Raw genomic sequence first — 18,971 nt, 5'->3', positions numbered from 1 at the left:
GGGTTGGGTGTTGGGTTTTTCCTCCTTTGTCTTTTGTCAGTGAGGTGGGCTCTGCGGTCTTCTTCAAAGGAGGTGATTATAGTTCATATTTAATAGCGAAATAGGTTTGTAAGCAGATGACTTTAACGGGTCCTTATCTTTTTTCAAAATAGTCATGATTGCTGTTGATAGAGTCCGAGAGTCTACTAATCTCCATTGCTTAGTCTATGATGTTCATATAGAGAGGTATTAACAAATTTTTAACTTTCCTATAGAACTCAGGCAGAAACCCATCCTTATTGGTTTGCAATGAGTTCAGTGCACTATTTCTTCTTCCATGAAGGGACAGTCTAGGCCTTCCTGTCCTTCTGGATCCAAGTTTGGCAACTCTATCTTTGACAGGAACTCACCCATTTTATTCGGCCTCCCTTACAATTCTGATTTATATAAACCTTCATAAAATTCCCAGAAGGTGTCATTAATTTCCTTTGGCTTGTAAGGTATCCTGCCATCTCCCCTTTGTATTGCATTGATCGTTCTTGAGGCTTGTTCTGTTCTCAACTGCCATATCAGGTCCTTATGGGCTTTCTCTCCAAATTAATAATATTTTTGCCTAGACCGTAATATGGCCTTTTCAATATACATTTGGAGCATATTATACAGTAAAACCTCATTAGAATGCAGTAGTTGGGGTTCAAGATTTCATAACGCTTTACCTCCAAGCCTTGGAACAGATACAGGAGCGGCCAGCGCGGGACTTCAGGGCATGGGCTGCCGCCGCAGGACGTCAGGGCAGGGGCAGCTGCCGCAGGACGTCAGGGCAGGGGAAGCTGCCGTGGGACATTAATTCCCTTTTGATAGCAAAGGATATCACCCTTGGCTTACACAACTTAGGTTTTGGTTCTGGTTTCACATTCAATTTGACTTGGACTCGCTTAATTTTTCCCAGGTTCTTCTCAAACACTGTCTGGTACTTTTTTTTTAAATTTTTATATTTTTCACACTATGAACCATACTGACCAAAATACACAAAATTTCCCTCTTGAATATACACATTGTCATTTTCTCCCCTTTTTCACCCTCCCTTCCCTCCCTCCTTCACCCCCCCCTCCCCACTCACTCAACGGTCAACATATATGAAACATTAAACCCATTAAACAATGTCATCACACAATGAAAATAAACAAGAAATTTGTGTCATCTACTTTTACACACTGGATCAGTTCATTTCGTCTTCTGCCATTTTAGGCAGTGGAGGTCCGCGGTAGGACTTCTCTGTTGTGTTCCATGTACGGTTCCCAAATTTGTTCGAATACTGTGATGTTATTTCTTAAATTATATGTTTTTTTTCCAATGGAATACATTTATTCATTTCTATGTACTATTGCTGTATTCTCAGGCTATCTTCTGATTTACAGTTTGACATAATACATTTTTTTGCTACAGCTAAGGCTATCATAATAAATTTTTTTTGTGCTCCATCCAAATTGAGGCCAAGTTCTTTACTTCTTATATTACTTAGAAGAACGATCTCTGGATTTTTTGGTATGTTGCTTTTTGTGATTTTATTTAATACCTGGTTTAGATCTTCCCAAAACTTTTCCACTTTCTCACATGCCCAAATTGCATGTACTGTTGTTCCCGTTTCCTTCTTACAGCGAAAACATCTGATACTGTTGGGTCCCATTTATTTAACTTTTGGGGCATGGTGTGTAGCCTGTGTAACCAATTATATTGTATCATGCGTAACCTCATGTTTATTGTATTTCTCATAGTTCCAGAGCATAGCTTTTCCCATGTTTCTTTCTTTATCTTTATCTTTAGATCTTGTTCCCATTTTTGTTTGGGTTTACAGCTTGTTTCCTCATTCTCTTTCCCTTGCAGTTTGATGTACATGTTTGTTATAAATCTTTTAATTATCATTGTGTCTGTAATCACATATTCAAAACTGTTTCCTTGTGGTAACCTCAGCCTGCTTCCCAATTTGTCCTTCAAGTAGGTTTTCAGTTCCTTTCTACGTGAATCTTCTTCCAAATGTTGAGCAGATGGTGCAATACTGGTGAATTCCTATGTTGCACCAATTTTTCATCCCACTTATATAGTATATGTTCAGGTATCTTCTCCCCTATTTTATCTAGCTCTAATCTGGTCCAATCTGGTTTTTCCCTTGTTTGATAAAAATCTGATAGGTATCTTAATTGTGCGGCTCTATAATAATTCTTAAAGTTTGGTAGTTGTAAGCCTCCTTGTTTGTACCATTCTGTTAATTTATCTAGTGCTATCCTCGGTTTCCCCCCCTTTCCATAAGAATTTCCTTATTATTTAGCTCCTTGAAGAATTTCTATGTTAGGTGAATTGGTAATGATTGAAATAGGTATTGTATCGGAAACGGGAACAACAATACATGCAATTTGGACATGTGAGAAAGTGAAAAAATTTTGGGAAGATCTAAACCAGATATTAAATAAAATCACAAAAAGCAATATACCAAAAAACCCAGAGATCTTCCTCCTAAGTAATATAAGAAATAAAGAATTTGGACTCGATTTGGATGGAGCACAGAAAAGATTTATTATGATAGCCCTAGCTGTAGCAAAAAAATGTATTATGTCAACCTGGAAATTAGAAGACAAGTTGAGAATACAACAATGGTACATAGAAATAAATAAATATATTCCATTCGAAAAAATAACATATAATTTAAGAAATATCATCACAATATTCGAACAAATATGGGAACCATACATGAAATACAATAGAGATATCCTACCATGGACTTCCACCACCTAAAATGACAGAAGGAGAAGACAACGAAATGAACTGACTCAGTATATAAAAGTAAAAGACAAAAATTTCTTGTTTATATTTATTAAGTGACGACATTGTTTAACGGGTTTAATGTGTCTTATAGATTGAACTTTGAATAAATGGGAAGGGGGGAGAGGGAGGGAGGGGGGAAAAGGGGAAAATATTCAAGAGAAAAATGTCTGTATGTATTTTGGTCACTATGGTTTATAGTGTGAAATATTTTTAAAAAATTTTTTAAAGTAGGTTTTCAGTTGGTGGTATGCAAACATTGTACCGTGAGTTATACCATATTTGACCTTCATTTGTTCAAAAGATAATAATTTATTTCCCGAAAAACAATTTTCTATTCTTTTGATCCCTTTTCTCTCTCATTCTCTAAAGGAAAGGTTATCTATTGTGAAAGGGATTCGTTGATTTTGCGTCAATATTAGTTTTGGTAGTTGATAATTTGTTTTATTCCTTTTTATGTGAATCTTCCAAATGTTGAGCAGATGGTGCAATACTGGTGAATTCCTACGTTGCACTAGCTTTTCATCCCACTTATATAATATATGTTCAGGTACCTTCTCCCCTATTTTATCTAGCTCTAATCTGGTCCAATCTGGTTTTTTCCTTGTTTGATAAAAATCTGATAGGTATCTTAATTGTGCTGCTCTATAATAATTCTTAAAGTTTGGTAGCTGTAAGCCCCCTTGTTTGTATCATTCTGTTAATTTATCTAGCGCTATCCTCGGTTTCCCCCCTTTCCATAATTATTTTCTTTAGCTCCTTGAAGAATTTCTCTGTTAGGTGAATTGGTAATGATTGAAATAGGTATTGTATCCTTGGGAAGATGTTCATTTTAATACAGTTTATCCTTCATATCAGTGTTAGTGGTATGTTTTTCCAGTGCTCTAAGTCGTCTTGTAATTTTTTCATTAATGGCTGATAATTTAGTTTGTATAGATGGCCGAGATTATTATCTAGTTGTAGAACTCGTCGAAAGAATCAAAGACTTGTTGATCCAAACCAAGGCTTTTATTAGCAAAAGACAGGAGCTCTTCACAAGTGGCCGACCAGTCCGGAATGATCCGACCTGGCTAGGGACACAACCCTTTAAGGCCCAGACAGTAGGCGTGTCTAAGCTCTCAGCCAATCGCTGTAAGCACAGTCTAGATACTGTAACTATATACATTGGTGATAGATCTGTACTATCACACTAGTTGTATACCTAGGTATCGAATTGCTTGTGTTTGCCATCTAAATGGTGATTCTTTCTTAAACTTTGTGAAATCCACATTATTCATTGGCATTGCTTCACTTTTGTTTGCATTGATCTTGTACCCCGATACTTCTCCATTTTCCTTCAATTTTTAATGTAGTTCTTTTATTGATATTTCTGGTTCTGTTAAGTATACTATGATGTCATCTGCAAATAGACTGATTTTATATTCCTTCTCTTTTATTTTTATCCCTCTTATTTTATTTTCTGTTCTTATCAGTTCTGCCAGTGGTTCTATAGCTAACACGAACGGTGAGGGAGATAGTGGACATCCCTGCCTTGTTGATCTGCTTAATTTAAATTGGTTTGATATATATCCATTTATTGTCACCTTCACCAATGGTCCCTTATATAATGCTTTAATCCATATAACCATATAACCATTTATAGAGCGGAAACAGGCCATGTTGGCCTTTCGAGTACGCACCGGTTCACTGATTTTGTGTGCCCTCTTCAGGCATTGGTCCCAGTAGATCTTCATTCAATAACGATGGGTAAATTCAATGCAGGTGGAATCAGTCGTAGAAATGTTTGTGAAACGTGCAGTTCAATACTTCTGGGCACATTCAATAAAAAGAGACGCAACATTATTGATTGCATTGTGATAGAACTCAGCCGGCCCGTTCAAGTCAAGCCCCAGTGGTGACGCAGTCGAGCTGACTATAAAAGGAAGAGCTGCCACTGAATAAACTCAATGTCGGTGTGTGTGTGTCTTTCTTTTCCTGCGGATTCAAGCTACAGCCTTAGGGCAATAACCTTGCTGTAGCGACCTCGCTACAGTGGTGACCCCAACTAGTGGATGCATTTTTAAAAAGAAAGAAAAAAAATCTTTTAATTGGACATCAGATGTCAAATTTCAATAAATAATTCCATTCTACTCTGTCAAAGGCTTTCTCTGCTTTTAAAGCAACCACCACTGTTGGTGTCTTGTTTCCTTGTACTGCATGGATTAAGTTAATGAACTTACAGATATTGTCCGTTGTTTGTCTTTTTTTAATAAATCCGGTTTGATCTAGTTTTACTATTTTTGGTACACAGTCGGCCAATCTGTTTGATAATAGTTTAGCTATTATCTTATAATCTGTGTTAATTAGAGATATTGGTCTATATGATGCTGGTGTTAGTGAATCTTTCCCCGTTTTTGGTATTACTGTAATTATTGCTGTTTTGCATGAATCTGGTATGTTTTGTGTTTTTTCAATCTGGTTCATTACTTCCAGTAGAGGAGGAATTAATAAGTCTTTAAATGTTTTATAGAATTCTATTGGGAGCCCATCCTCTCCCGGCATTTTATTGTTCGGTAGTTTTTTTTAAATCTCCTGTATTTCTTCTATTTCAAATGGTTTTATTAATTTATTTTGCTCCTCTGTTTGCAATTTTGGTAGTTCAATTTTAGTTAGAAATTCATCTATTTTGTCTTTTTTCCCTTTGTTTTCAGTTTGATATAGTTGCTTGTAGAATTCCCTGAAGTTTTCGTTGATCTCCGTTGGGTTATATGTAATTTGTTTGTCCTTTTTCCGTTCTTTTAGTTTGTTCTGTCTTAAGCTGCCACGCTAGTATTTTGTGTGTTTTTTCTCCTAGCTCATAATACTTCTGTTTTGTCTTCATTATGTTCTTCTCCACCTTGTACGTTTGTAGTGTTTCGTATTTTATTTTTTTGTCCGCCAATTCTCTTCTTTTTGTTGTATCTTCCCTTGTTGCTAATTCTTTTTCTGTACTTGCTATTTCCCTTTCCAGCTGTTCTATTTCCCGATTGTAGTCCTTCATCTTAGTTACATAACTTATTATCTGCCCTCTGATAAATGCTTTCATTGCATCGCATAGTATAAATTTATCTTTCACTGATTCCGTATTTATTTCAAAGTACATTTTAATTTGTCGCTCAATGAATTCTCTAAAATCCTGTCTTTTAAGTAGCATGGAGTTTAATCTCCACCTATATGTTCTCGGTGGGATGTCCTCCAGCTCTATTGCTAATAACAGGGGTGAGTGATCCGATAACAATCTAGCTTTATATTCCATTTTCCTAACACTCCCTTGAATGTGGGCTGATAACAGGAACAGGTCTATCCTTGAGTATGTTTTGTGTCTACCTGAATAATATGGATATTCCTTTTCCTTTGGGTATTGTTTCCTCCATATATCCAAAAGTTGCATTTCTTGCATCAATTTAATCATAAATTTGGTTACTTTGTTCTTTCTGTTAGTCTTTTTTCCAGTTTTATCCATGTTTCAGTCAAAATTAAAGTTAAAATCCCCTCCTATTAGTATATTCCCCTGTGTACATGTGATCTTCAAAAAGATACCTTGCATAAATTTTTGATCTTCTTCCTTAGGGGCGTATACATTGAACAAATTCCAAAATTCATTAAGAGAGTGAGCTTTGTCATATGTGAAAATTAAAATCTTTTCTTGGGGGGGGGGGGGTGGCTGGGTGGGAAAGAATAACAGTCACTGCGAAATCAGTTGACGCTGGCGAGCAGGTTCGCAATCCAAATGGAGAGGGGAGATGTGGTTGCCCTACACGGGACAAAGGGCAACTCAGAGAGGGGAGGGACTATTGGGGTTAAGGGAATTTTAGATGGAGGTATGCTTTGAAGCGTTCCATCACCAGAAGCTCAAAGCATTTCATAATGGAGGACAGTGTCACAGGCCGATAATCATGAAGCATATTATTGTCATCTTCTTGAGTACTGAGATAATGGTGGCTTTCTTGAAAGCTGCAGGGATGATGGACTGCTGCAGTGAGGTGTTGAAGATGTCCATCAATTAGTCTGTGCTGTCCTTCATTGCCTGACCAGGTATGTTGTCTTGGTCCCACTGCTTCTGGGTTCACATTGGATAGGGTAATTCTCACATCAGCTGTGGCAATGCAGGGGGTCCGTTCATCAGGGGGACAAGGATCTTTCTTTGGCATCATCCTGTTCTCAGCAAACCATGCATAGAAGGTGTTCAATATCTGGAAGGGAGGCATCATTGTGTTTAACATGCAAGGTTGACTTGTGATCTGTTATTGTCTTATCTCTTGCCGCATGCACCTCTTGTTGCTGGTGTCGCACAGCTGCCTATAGACCTTCTCTGCATATCCACGCTTTGCCTTCTGGATTGCACAGGAGATTTGTCTCCTTGACAACATTTGTCATTAGATAGGGCTGCAACTCCTTGGAATTATCATCCTTTCCCAATTTCAATTCTATTCCTATGTTTTCTTTCTGGATATGCTTTAAATCAGTCTTATTCTAAAAATGTTGCATATCTTTCTCGAATTCTTCATCCAAGTAAGATTTAGCAGCTCTCATGGGGTTCAGTTGGAGAGCTGATGGCGAGGAAAGGAGTCAGAAGGAAAGGGCAAGAGAGATCTAGGGCTTTTTATGGTGCAACAGAGCCTTGAAAGTGGCTCAAGAAAAAGGAAAAAAGTTGAATTTACCTTTCTATGGAGAAGGTCTATAAGGCTGATCCAGTGTTGCTTTTGTACTGAGAAGCGTCAGGAGCCATTTTCCAGAGCTGAGGGAGGTGGGCGAGTGGTGCAGCAGCGCTGCCCATTGCTGTGACATCATCCATATATGCCGAGAATGAAAAGCAGCCTATACCCAAAATGGTGACCGAAGAACAGGTAAGAGCGCTGGTGGTGATCTATTCAAGCAGTCTTAGGACTCAGGCAGATCTCCTGCACAATGTAATGATCTATATTTCGGCATACAGGATTCAAAAATCCCATTCCTGGGTCGCGCTGATGATGTCATTGTGACATCATCTTTCAGTGGCATTGGAGAGAGTCGCTCCATCTCTCAGTCTTCCCCCCCACCCCATGAGGGATTGGAGTTTGCCTCCTGAATCCGCTCTTGGACCTTTCAACAAGGTAAATTAAGCGATGTTAAGGCGGAGAATATCCACCTTTATGTTTGTTTTATTTTACTGTAAAAAAAGGCCTAGAGAGAGAGATAAAACTTGAGGAAAGTGCCTGCCTGCTTTTTGCTCTTGAAGAAAGGTTCATGTTCGAAATGTTGGTTCCTCCAGCATTTCTGTGTTTTTGCTACAATCACAGCTTCTACAGACTTTCAGGTTTCATCTCATCCTTGTGAAAGCTTGCTATGCATAAATTGATTCTGCAATTCTGTGTCACAACAGTGCCTTTATATTAAGAAACATTCAGGGTATCTCAAGATCATGAATGGTTCAAATCTTTATATTATTATGGGGAACTAGCCCCTTAACCAGTCTTAACTGAGGCCAGTTAACTCAATGCAGCATAGAGATTAATCTGGCAATTAGATTCAAAATTGGTTTGGCGAAAGGAATCAGATAATAATAGAGGGCTACTGTTTTAGAGTGTGTCCAGTTGTGTGCTATATGGGTTGGTGCTGAGTCCATTGTTGTTTATCTATATTCATGATTTGGATGGCAGTGTGGTTAACATGATTAGTAAAAGTGCAGATGCCACCAGAATTGCTGGTGCAGTAGACAGTGAGTAAGGTTATCTAAATTTACAACAGGATCTAGATCAGATGGAAAAGTTTGGCTAAGAAATAGCAAATGGAATTTAACTCTCACAGGTGTGAGACTTTAGTAAGTCACTCCACAGTAAAAGGCAGAGCTCTGGAGAATGTTGAAGCAGAGACATTCTGCAGAATTCTTTAGAACCATAGAACATTACAGCACAGAAACAGGCTCCTTCAACCCTTCTAGTCAGTGCCGAACCATTTTTCTGACACATTCCACTGACCTGTACCCAGTCCATTGTCCTCCATACCCCTCCCAACCATGTACTTGTCCAAATTCTTCTTAAATGTTAAAATTGAGCCTGCATTTACCACATCAATTGGCAGCTCATTCCACACTTCCACTACTCTCTGTGTGAAGAAATTCCCCCTAAACTTTTCCCCTTTGTCCCTTAACCCTGCTTTGTATCTCACCTATCCTCAGTGGAAAAAGCCTACTTACATTTATTCTGTCTATCCCCCTCATAATTTTAAATACCTTTTTCAAATCTCCCCTCATTCTTATACACCCCAGGGAATGAAGTCCTAACCCTGTCATTCAGTGCCCGAAGTCCAGGCAATGTCCTAGTAAATCTCTGCACTCTTTCAATATTATTGATATCTTTCCTGTAGTTAGGTGACCAAAACGGCACACAATACTCCAAATTTTGCATCACCAGTCTTATACAACTATACCATAACATCCCAACTCCTATACTCAATACTTTGATTTATGAAACCCAATATGCCAAAAGCTCTCTTTGGGTTTTGTTTGAAAATATTTCAAATATTTGGGGTTCAAAATTGAAGAGGACAGCAGTAAAGAGTCAAGCATTCTCACTGACACTTGGAAGTCTCCATAAAATGTGAGGTCAGCCCCACCAACTGGCCAAACAATTAATTACCTACTCCAGTTACTTCCTGTTAAACTCTTAAATTTTTTATTTTTTTTAAATTTAGGCATACAGCACTGTAACAGACCAATTCAGCCCTACGAGTCCATGTCAACCAATTTACACCCCATTAACCTACACCCAGGTACATTTTTGAAGGTACGGTCTATCTGCTAGAGGAACTCAGTAGGTCAAGCAGCATCAGTGGGAGAAAAAGAAACACGATCAAGATTGATAAAGTGATGGTCAATGGTTTTTAACATGAAACACTGACAATCTTTCTCCTGAATCTACTTGACCTGAATTCCTCCAGCAGATTGTGCTTCGCTTCATATTCCAACATCTCTGTGTGTCTCCATTTGTTTCCTTTTGGGAAAGCTTTCTGGATATATATATATATCTTTTGAATTGGCAAATATTTTTAGCCATTTCTCCTTATTGCAGGCCACTTGGTTATTAATATAAAGTAGAGAGGGGTGATATTCAGAAACATTGCAATAATCTTGCTTAGGTGTTTAGAGCGTGCCTTGGACCAAAGCATGCTTGAGGTTTTGCAAGATGATCATCAGTCACAATGAGGTGCACCTAGCCATTCAACAACTTGTACACGAGGGAGCGGATCAGTCATGAAACTACAACAGGGGTCTCAAACTCAATTTACCCGGGGGCCGCTGGAGGTAGAGTCTGGGTGAGGCTGGGCCACATCAGGTTTTCCACAAGAAAAGCTCTTACAAAAACATTCCAATGTTATCAAATGTCTTTATTTTTATTTTTTAACACAAAATAAGATGAAAAAATAAATTAATTAACAATTCATAAGAAAAATAAAATCAATCAGTAATAAATAAATAAAATGAAAATAATAATAATGAAAATAATAATAATACAGCAGATATAGAAGACTGAAGAAACCACATATAGTTGCTGACTGGAGAAATGTAATTATTATTATTCAGGGGTCCGCAAAAATTTGAAACGTGGCTCTGTGCATCTTGAAGTCTGCAAATCTGTGGTCAAATTCCTCCTGTAACTTCAAAATGACATCCACATACTTCTCACCACTGAATGGTGTGCCTGAATCCATGAGTGCCTTGCATGCTGGGAAATGGCAAAGGTTTGTCTGAGAAAGCTGGGCTTTCCATAACATAAGTTTCACAGAGAATGCTCACACGTTGTCATAGGCAGCACTGACAAGTTGCCCCTGACCTTGTAACTTCTTGTTCAGTACATTAAGCTCATGTGTAATATCAACAAGAAAAGCTAAGTCCATGAGCCATTTGGGATCACTTAGCACGGGAACAGCACCCCCATCTTTCTCCATGAAGGCTTTCACTTCCGCTCTCAACTCAAAAAACCTCTTCAATATGTTTCCCCTGCTGAGCCAACGTACCTCAGTGAAGTAGAGCACATCCCCATAATCTGACTCCATTTCCTCTAAAAAAGCACAGAAACGTCTGTGCTTTAAGCTCCTGGATCTGATTTGGTTGATGCATTTCATAACAACAGACATCACATTGTCAAACTTCAGGCATTTGCTGCAAAGAGCCTGCTGATGGATAATGCAGTGCAGAGCAATGGCCTCCTCCACACTCTCCTCTTCCAGTTTTTTTTTAACAAGTGCCACCAGTCCATTTTTCTTCCCTGTCATTGATGGCGCTCCATCGGTTGTTATTCCAACAAACCTCTTCCATGGCAAACCGGCATTCTCAATGGCATCACACAGCTGGTAAAATATCTCCTGAGCGATGGTCTGGCCATGCATTGGAATTACTGTGAGCCACTCCTCTGTGACTTCAAAATTGTCATCAACACCACGAACATAGATTGCGAGCTGGGCAGTGTCGGTGATGTCTGTGGTCTCATCAAGAACGACTGAGTATACACTGAAACATTTTGCTTTCTTACACAGTTGATCATAAACGTCACTTGACAGGTCAGAAATGCACTCTGCCATGGTGTTGGCAGAAAGGCTGATGTTGCTAAACTGACCTTTCTTTTCTGGACAGACAATACTTGCAGCCTGTAATATGCACTTTTTGACAAATTCACCTTCTGTGAATGGCTTTCCTGCTTTAACAATCATCTCACTAACCATGTAGCTAGCTTCGACTCTTTGGTTGCTTTCTTAAAGAAATCTTGTTGCCTCACTAGACATGTTTTAAGATTAGCAACCCGGTTGGCTCTCATCTCCTTGTATTTTGCATACTCCTCAGCATGTCTAGCTGTGTAATGACGTTTCAAATTGTATTCTTTGTGCACTGCAACTTTCTCTTTGCAAATAAGACACGTCGGGATACCCCTGTGCTCAACAAAGAAATATTGCACTTCCCACTTTTCCTGAAATTGTCTGTGCTCATCACCAACCTTTCTTTCTCTTCACTGCAGGCTTTGAAAAAGACATGTTTGGGGGTGTATAATATATATAATTCCACTTGGTGTCACTGTTGCGTTGAAGTTTCAGTGTTTAGCCGATGCGTCTTTTCCGCTTCTTTTTCTGTCCCGCTGAACAACAACTTCCAGGTTCAGACTGGACGCCGAAGCGCATGAAGCGGGAGCGGCCGCGGAAATTGCGGATGTGCCGCATGCATATAATGACAAATAGAAAATGCACACAAATATGATTATATTCACAATAAGCCCAGCCGATGTCCTGCCCCCGAGAGCAATATACCCCACCGTGATTGGTAGGTTCGTTCAGCTCCACACACAACACTGAAAAGTGCCAATCATATCAAACTCACGGGCCGCACTAACATTAAACTTTCATATTAAGGCGGGGCCACAAACTATCGTCCCGAGGGCCGCAGTTGGCCCGCTTGAGACCCCTGAACTACAAGTCTCATTCTCATGGATATTGCTGGTTGCAGAAAAAGAAAACATTAAGTTCACAAGATTACAAAGCCAATTAGTTTTCAAGTCATGCTTGTGATCAGTTAAAAGGGCACTGTTTTGTCCATCAAGATTTGCTCCTTTACCACCATTTTGAGGAATCCAAAAATCATATCTTGCAGGAGGCCATTTGCCCTGTTACTAACTTCTTGAAAGAGCTGGAGGCAGACAAGAAAGGCTGGAAAACTGGAATAACTCAAATGCTCAGCTGGTCAGGTACCATCAGTGGAAGTCAACAGACAATTGTCTTCTTTCTAGAGCCTTGCATGGATACTGCTTGACCTGCTGTGTTCCTCCAGCATTTTGTGTTCCTGAAAGATCACAGGCAAAACTCCCCACCATTCAGAAAATCTAGATGGAATGCTGCTGTCGGAGAGCAGCAATCATACCATCAGGAAAGAGGTACAGGTGCAACAAGAATCATACTACTAGGTGTTAGGTCTGCTTTGTTCATGAATGAGTGAGTCAAACACCAGACTGAGTCGAAATCAAGGTTCTTTGTTCTTTATTGCCGGATTGTAACACTTGCAACTAACAGTGTTAGTTGGAGAAGGCGCATTCTGCCGTTATCAGCAAGTGGTGTTTTTTATATACCTTAGGATACGTACTTAGTAAATTATCATACCATGACATTGTCCAATGAATAAACTGTTGCTGTCCCTCTCTGCTAGCCTCCTGCACATCAATTTGTCATCCCCACTCTTATCTTGAGAGTACAAGGTCACAACTGCATCTTGTTACGGCCCAGCACTGGGTGACTCCCTCTACATTCCCAGCTCATGATGTTTTTACCTAACATAGGGCAAGAACAGTTGCTACCTTTCCATTACCAGACCTTAACAACAAACTCAGAATCTAATTTAGGACTATCACTTAAATAAGATTGCTGTGACCTGAATGTCAGGTCACTCGACTGAGTGCTACTGATGCCATGTAACCCAGAACTACTTGTCGCATGGACAGGTGGTCGGTGACTAAACTGGCTCCCCCACAAAGCTTGTATGGTGCGGACGGTGGCTAGACATCCGCAGGATGAAAAACAAGACCTATCAAAGGGCAGACGAACCCTCATTGGGTCAATGGTCACCTAGCAAACACATGCTGTGAAGTGCGGAAAGGGCATCCTTTGCATCAAAGCTTGGTCTGACCATTCACCGCAATAGAACTTCCCCCAGCCATCTTGGACCTCACCATTCCACTGGATTTGGGAGGGGATATTGAGAGGGTGGGTCTGAACCTGTGCAACCTCTACTCACCTAAATCCATTCTCGTACACGCTTTTTCTTTCTGAGGAGTGGGGAATCCTCAGATCAAACCTCACAAACTGACTGAAAGGAACCATCATCATCCCATGGGATCGATAGCCAGATAATTGCTGAATATTTTTTCTGTATTACTGTCAGTTTATTTACATTTCTTCGTTAACATTTCTCTTTCATTTTTTTTGAGTACAGGATAGATAAGTCAAAATTCTGCCTGGCCTGCAGGAAAAAAAAACCCAGGGTTGTATGTGATACATGTATTCTAACAATAAACTTGAACATTGAGCTAAATAGTCCCGCATGCCTACTCTAGACAATTGAAAAGAAAATATTTGCAATGTTTTCAGTTGTCACACTTTTGTCTGAGTTTGAAGATGGTTCGTTTGAATCCTATAATGTTACGGGATATGTTATACTTTATATTAATATGTCTTTAAAAGAGAATGATTATGGGGGTTTAGTGTAGGTCATTTCACAAACAGACATTATCATTTCACAAAAGGCATCTCATTTAAAATGCAAGAGCTTTGCTGAAAGAGAGTCCTCATGTCCACAGTGACTTTACAGAAACTTTGCCTATGGAGACTTCACAAGTAGGTGTAATTAGACTGATGCTGTGGAGTAAATGGAGTTTTTGTGATTTATTAATTAATTGGTTTTTCCAAGCTAATTTTAAAGCTTGTGGGTGTGGAAAAACAGCAGCAATGGAAATTAATGCATTTTTGTTACAACTATCACCTGTGGAGCTGCAGAGAAAAAGAAAAGAGGAACTGATGGCTATTGCTAAGGAATTAAAGCTGGCTGAAGTCAAGCATTGGATGAGGAAAATACAAATACAGAGGATTATAGTGAAATAGTATATAAATGAGGGAAAATTTGTTGAGAAATTCAGACAATTTTCCAGAGGATAGATCTTTTGAATTGCAATCGGAATTGGAGAAATTGAGGAGAAATGGGAGTTTGAATTGCAGAGACAAAAATATGAGGCAGATGAAACAGGGAGGAGAATGAAAAGCGGAAGATATATGAGGCAAAGGAAATTAAAAAACAGAGGACAGATAAGTTAGGAAGCTGAAAAAGGGAGGAAGAATGATGAAAGACAAAGAAAATATGACTTGGAAAAAATCGAGAGATAGACGGTTTCAGTTAGAGAAGTTAAAATTGAGATGGAGGGAGGTAAGAGAGTTGAGGCTATAACTCCAGGGGAGAGATTTTTGGCTAGTTGAGAGGTTAATCTAGTTCCTCCTTTTGATGAGAGATTATAGATACATATTTTCATCTTTTTGAAAGGTTGCTGAGAGCTCAAGATGGCCAAAAGAAATGACCTCTTATGCTCCAAAGTGTATTGAAAGGAAAAGGACAAATTGCATACAGAGCAAATGGCAAATTATGATACTGTTAAACAAGCAGTATTCTCCCTATGCCATCACGCCACACGCCCCCTTCAAACAAGCAGTATTGAAAGCTTATGAGTTAGTTCCAGAGCATATAGACAAAAATTTAGGAGGTTGGTGAAAACATGGAACCAATCTTATATGGATTTTGCTCTAGAAAAATCTGTATGTTTTGACCGCTGGTGCACCTCAAAAGGAATAAATGATTTTGACAGATTAAGACAATTGATATTAATTGAGGAAATTAAAAAGGGTGTTCCAAATTAAATTATACCTGGATGAGAAAGATGCAGGGACGTGGCAACAAACGGCAAGGTTAGCAGATGAATATGCCTTGATTCACAAAAGCAATTTCAGTATAGGAAGCCTTTTCAGAGGGTTAATGTGGAGCAAATTAGTAAGCCTGTTCAGAAGATTAATGTGAAGCAGACTAGTAAGCCTGAAATTAAGTCTAGGGAGAATATTAAGAAAAAAGATGAAGATAAGGTGGGAATGGACTGAACTTCTGGATTTGAACGTCATTTTTGTTAGAAACTTGGTCATGTTCTTGCGAATTGTTTAGTGTTGAAAAAGAGGTATTACCAGAAGTATGTATTCAGACAGTTGACTTTAATGAGAAGAGATGTTCCATACCTGTTAAGGATGTTATGGATGTATTCAAACATTTTGTATCAGAGGGCTTGGTTTTCATAAAGGATGGGAATTCCCAGGTTCCAGTTAAAATTCTTAGAGATACTGGAGCTACCTAGTCACTGTTGTTGAAGAATAACTCTTGATCAAAAGAAGGACACAGGAGAGACAACTTTGATGAGAGGTGTTGGAGGTGAGGTAGAGTCAATATCTATGCACAAAATAGTGTTGAATTCAGAATTAGTTAAAGGACCAGTTGTAGGAGTTATCGCAAATAACCCATGAAATTAGTCTCATTTTTATTAGGGAATAATTTGGCGGAGGATAAAGTTGGGTCAGTTTTGAGATTTACAAATAAACCTAGTAAGGATGAGGTTGAAGAAGATTGTGAGATATATCCTGCAAGTGCTATAACAATTTTGGAAAATCTGAAGGAAAAGCTAGGCCATCTTAAATCACATGAACAGAAGCAGTTACTTTTGAAATATGCAAATTTCTTTCCTGATGTGCCAAAAAGGACTTCATGATGTGGATGTGGGAGAAGCAAATCCCATAAAACATCCCTATAGAATAAAATTACAGAAGAGTAAAATTACAGATCAGGAGATGGAATATATGTTGAAAAATTATATTATTTGACCATCAAACTCAGATTGGAATCCTCTTGTGTTCCAGTACCTAAAACAGATGGAACTATTAGATTCTATACAGATTACAGGAACGTTAATTCAGTAACTAAAACAGATGGTCATCCTATTCCTAGAATTGATTATTGTATTGATAAAATTGGGAAAACTAAATTTCTTACTAAAGTGGATTTGTTGAAGGGTTACTGGTGTGTGTCTCTGACAGATGAAAGATTATTTATGCATTTGTGATACCATCTGAACATAATGTGTTACCATTTGACATGAAAAATGTCCCTGAAACATTCCAAAGGATGAAAAATTCAGTAATCCAAGGGTTGACACATACAGATGCTTATATTGGTGCCTTGATCACAAAAAGTGACACATGGGAAGAACATGGTCATGTAGTTGGTCATAGCAAGCTTGCACCTATTCAAGCAAAAGTGCATGCAATTTCTGAATTTCCTATTCCCAACAGCAAGAAAGCAGTGAGAAGGTTTTTAGGAATGGCAAGATGATATAGGAAATTTTGTTTCCTTTAACCAATCTTTTGAAGGGGGAAATTTGTGTGGATGAAAGTTTGTCTGAGCTTTAGAAAATTTAAAGGAGATGCTATGCTATTACCCCGTTTTTAAAATCTGATCTTGACATTTTCTTTAGCAGTGGATGCTAGTGAGGGGGCAGCAGGTGCAGTTTTGCTTCAAAAACATGATGAAATTGACCATCCAGTTGCCTACTTTTCAAAAAAATTCAATGTTCATCAAAGGAACTGTTGTCTCTAATACTTTGCAGAATTCTGATGTGAATTTTGGTACTACTCATGAACCAGTTGTGATATTTACTAACCATAAACCTCTCATGTTTTTGAATAAGATAAAGAATAAAAACAGAAGATTGTAAAACTGAAGTTTAATATTTACAATATAATCTGCAAATTAATCCTATCACAAGTACAACTACAGATTGGTTGTCAAGATATTAAAATTAAATTTGTAAAGGAATATAAACTCAAGATTGGGATATGTTGTTGTAACATGTTTTATAGATATTGTGTATTATCACTGTAGTGATTGTAAAGTTATAACAGAAGTTTAACACGAGGGTTAAAATTCCTTTATGGGGGAAGAGTGTTAGAGTATGTTATATTAATTTCATAAAAGACTTCTCATTTAAAATGCAAGAGCTTTGCTGAAAGACTTCTTGTCCAGTGACTTTACAGAAACTTTGAAGAATGCCTATGGAGACTTCACAAGTGTTAATTGGACTGATGCTGTGGAGTAAATGGACCATTGTTTTTAAAGCAATAGATGCCCAGGCAGAAACTGATACCAGGGCCAGCATTCTATCTCGTTGCAATTTGCTGTTCAAAGAGGGGGTCGTGTGGTTTTGCCGAGAGAAAAAAAAGACTTCTGCAGTGGCTTTTGGAGGCTATAACATGGCAAGCTTGTTAAAACCCCATTTTGAAGATAGTTTTGACTTCACCCCTTGTAGAGCTTACAAGAGGAAATGGCTGACTAGTGTTTCTCCTGAAGGGAAACAGATGTATCTCTGTGGTGACCTAGAAGAGGTTATCATTTGGAAAACCTAGGATGGAGCAAGTTTCTTCAGCAAGACACTGAAGTGACTGATCATGGGAGATCAGTTTGTGTGTGTGTCTAACAAATGTCTGAAACCAACTAGAACCTTCCTGAGCAGTAACCATTTACCTTTAAGCACCAAACCCTGGTGAAACTTCATAAATGTTAAATTCTGTGTACAGGAGTGAGAAGTGATATTGGTCTGTGAATCAAAGAACTTTCCTGAACATTTACACATTACATTCACATATGCTTAGAATTAGAAGGGGGTTGTTAGGTTAATAGTAACAAGTTAATGTTTAATCCAGTTTTTATTTTTAAAGAAAATAAAAAGCAACTTTTAAACAATTTGTCTTGGCAAATTTCTATAGCTGCTGGGTTTTGGGGGGGTCCTCTGGACACAATAGATTTAAGCAAATAAACTCACTGCCAGAAAACATGTTGCATTGATGTGTGCCTTCAAATAATATTTTACTGAGGTGCTGTCCAGTTGAGGAAAAGATCTGAGCATCACTATGAGTGCAACATTATTGCAGCTGCAGCTTCCTGGGTTCAAATTGGGCACTGTCTTGGAGTTTGTACTCTCTTCCCTGTGTCTGTATGGGTTTGCTCCCACATTTCTAATTTCAATATCTTTAAAAAATTATCTCATCACATTAACGTGGGAGCTAGCTGTTATACTGGTTTCTTTAAATTCTGAATTACTTTTCATAAGCACCTCAACTAGATGATTTGAAAATCCTGAAATAATGAAAGATGCCAATAAACACAAGTCTATCCATGTATCCAATCCTGCACCAAAGTTCCCGGTTAAATCAGCTTTCCCCATTCTTTCCATTATATTCTACATAAATCACTGTACTAAAAACTTTAACCCTTAAACCAGTTCCTAAATTTAAATGCGTTTACTCACATATCCTGATTGAATTTCATTTGCCTTTTTCTATCCACCAAACCTTTCCTTTGGTACCTTAAAGTTTACAATGCTGTGATACTGGCCAACAGTGTTTTGGAGTAAATCTGGAGTACAATGGACTTTTCCCCCCATATTTACATGTACAAATGAGAAATGTTCTGGTAATTCTGCCTCACCCACAGGAAAAAGAATCTCTGGTACTTGATGTTACAGACTGCATGTTTTCTGACAATAAATCTGAACTTTGAAATAAAA

The 18,971-nt window shown here is 38.4% G+C and overlaps 1 long non-coding RNA gene across 1 annotated transcript in view; it reads left to right on the top strand.

Moving 5' to 3' along the window:
* Positions 1-18,971, top strand: part of LOC138741341 (uncharacterized) — a 99,359-nt gene extending 80,388 nt beyond the window's left edge. The window contains exon 5 of the long non-coding RNA XR_011343462.1: positions 12,431-18,971. This is a non-coding gene — a long non-coding RNA (uncharacterized lncRNA). The remainder of the gene's footprint in view (positions 1-12,430) is intronic.

The sequence above is a fragment of the Narcine bancroftii genome, chromosome 8 (assembly GCF_036971445.1).
Source record: "Narcine bancroftii isolate sNarBan1 chromosome 8, sNarBan1.hap1, whole genome shotgun sequence".
In the NCBI taxonomy this organism is placed as follows: Eukaryota; Metazoa; Chordata; class Chondrichthyes; order Torpediniformes; family Narcinidae; genus Narcine; species Narcine bancroftii.
Note: the sequence above shows the minus strand (reverse complement) of the source record. Positions and strands in the feature narration are given on the sequence as shown.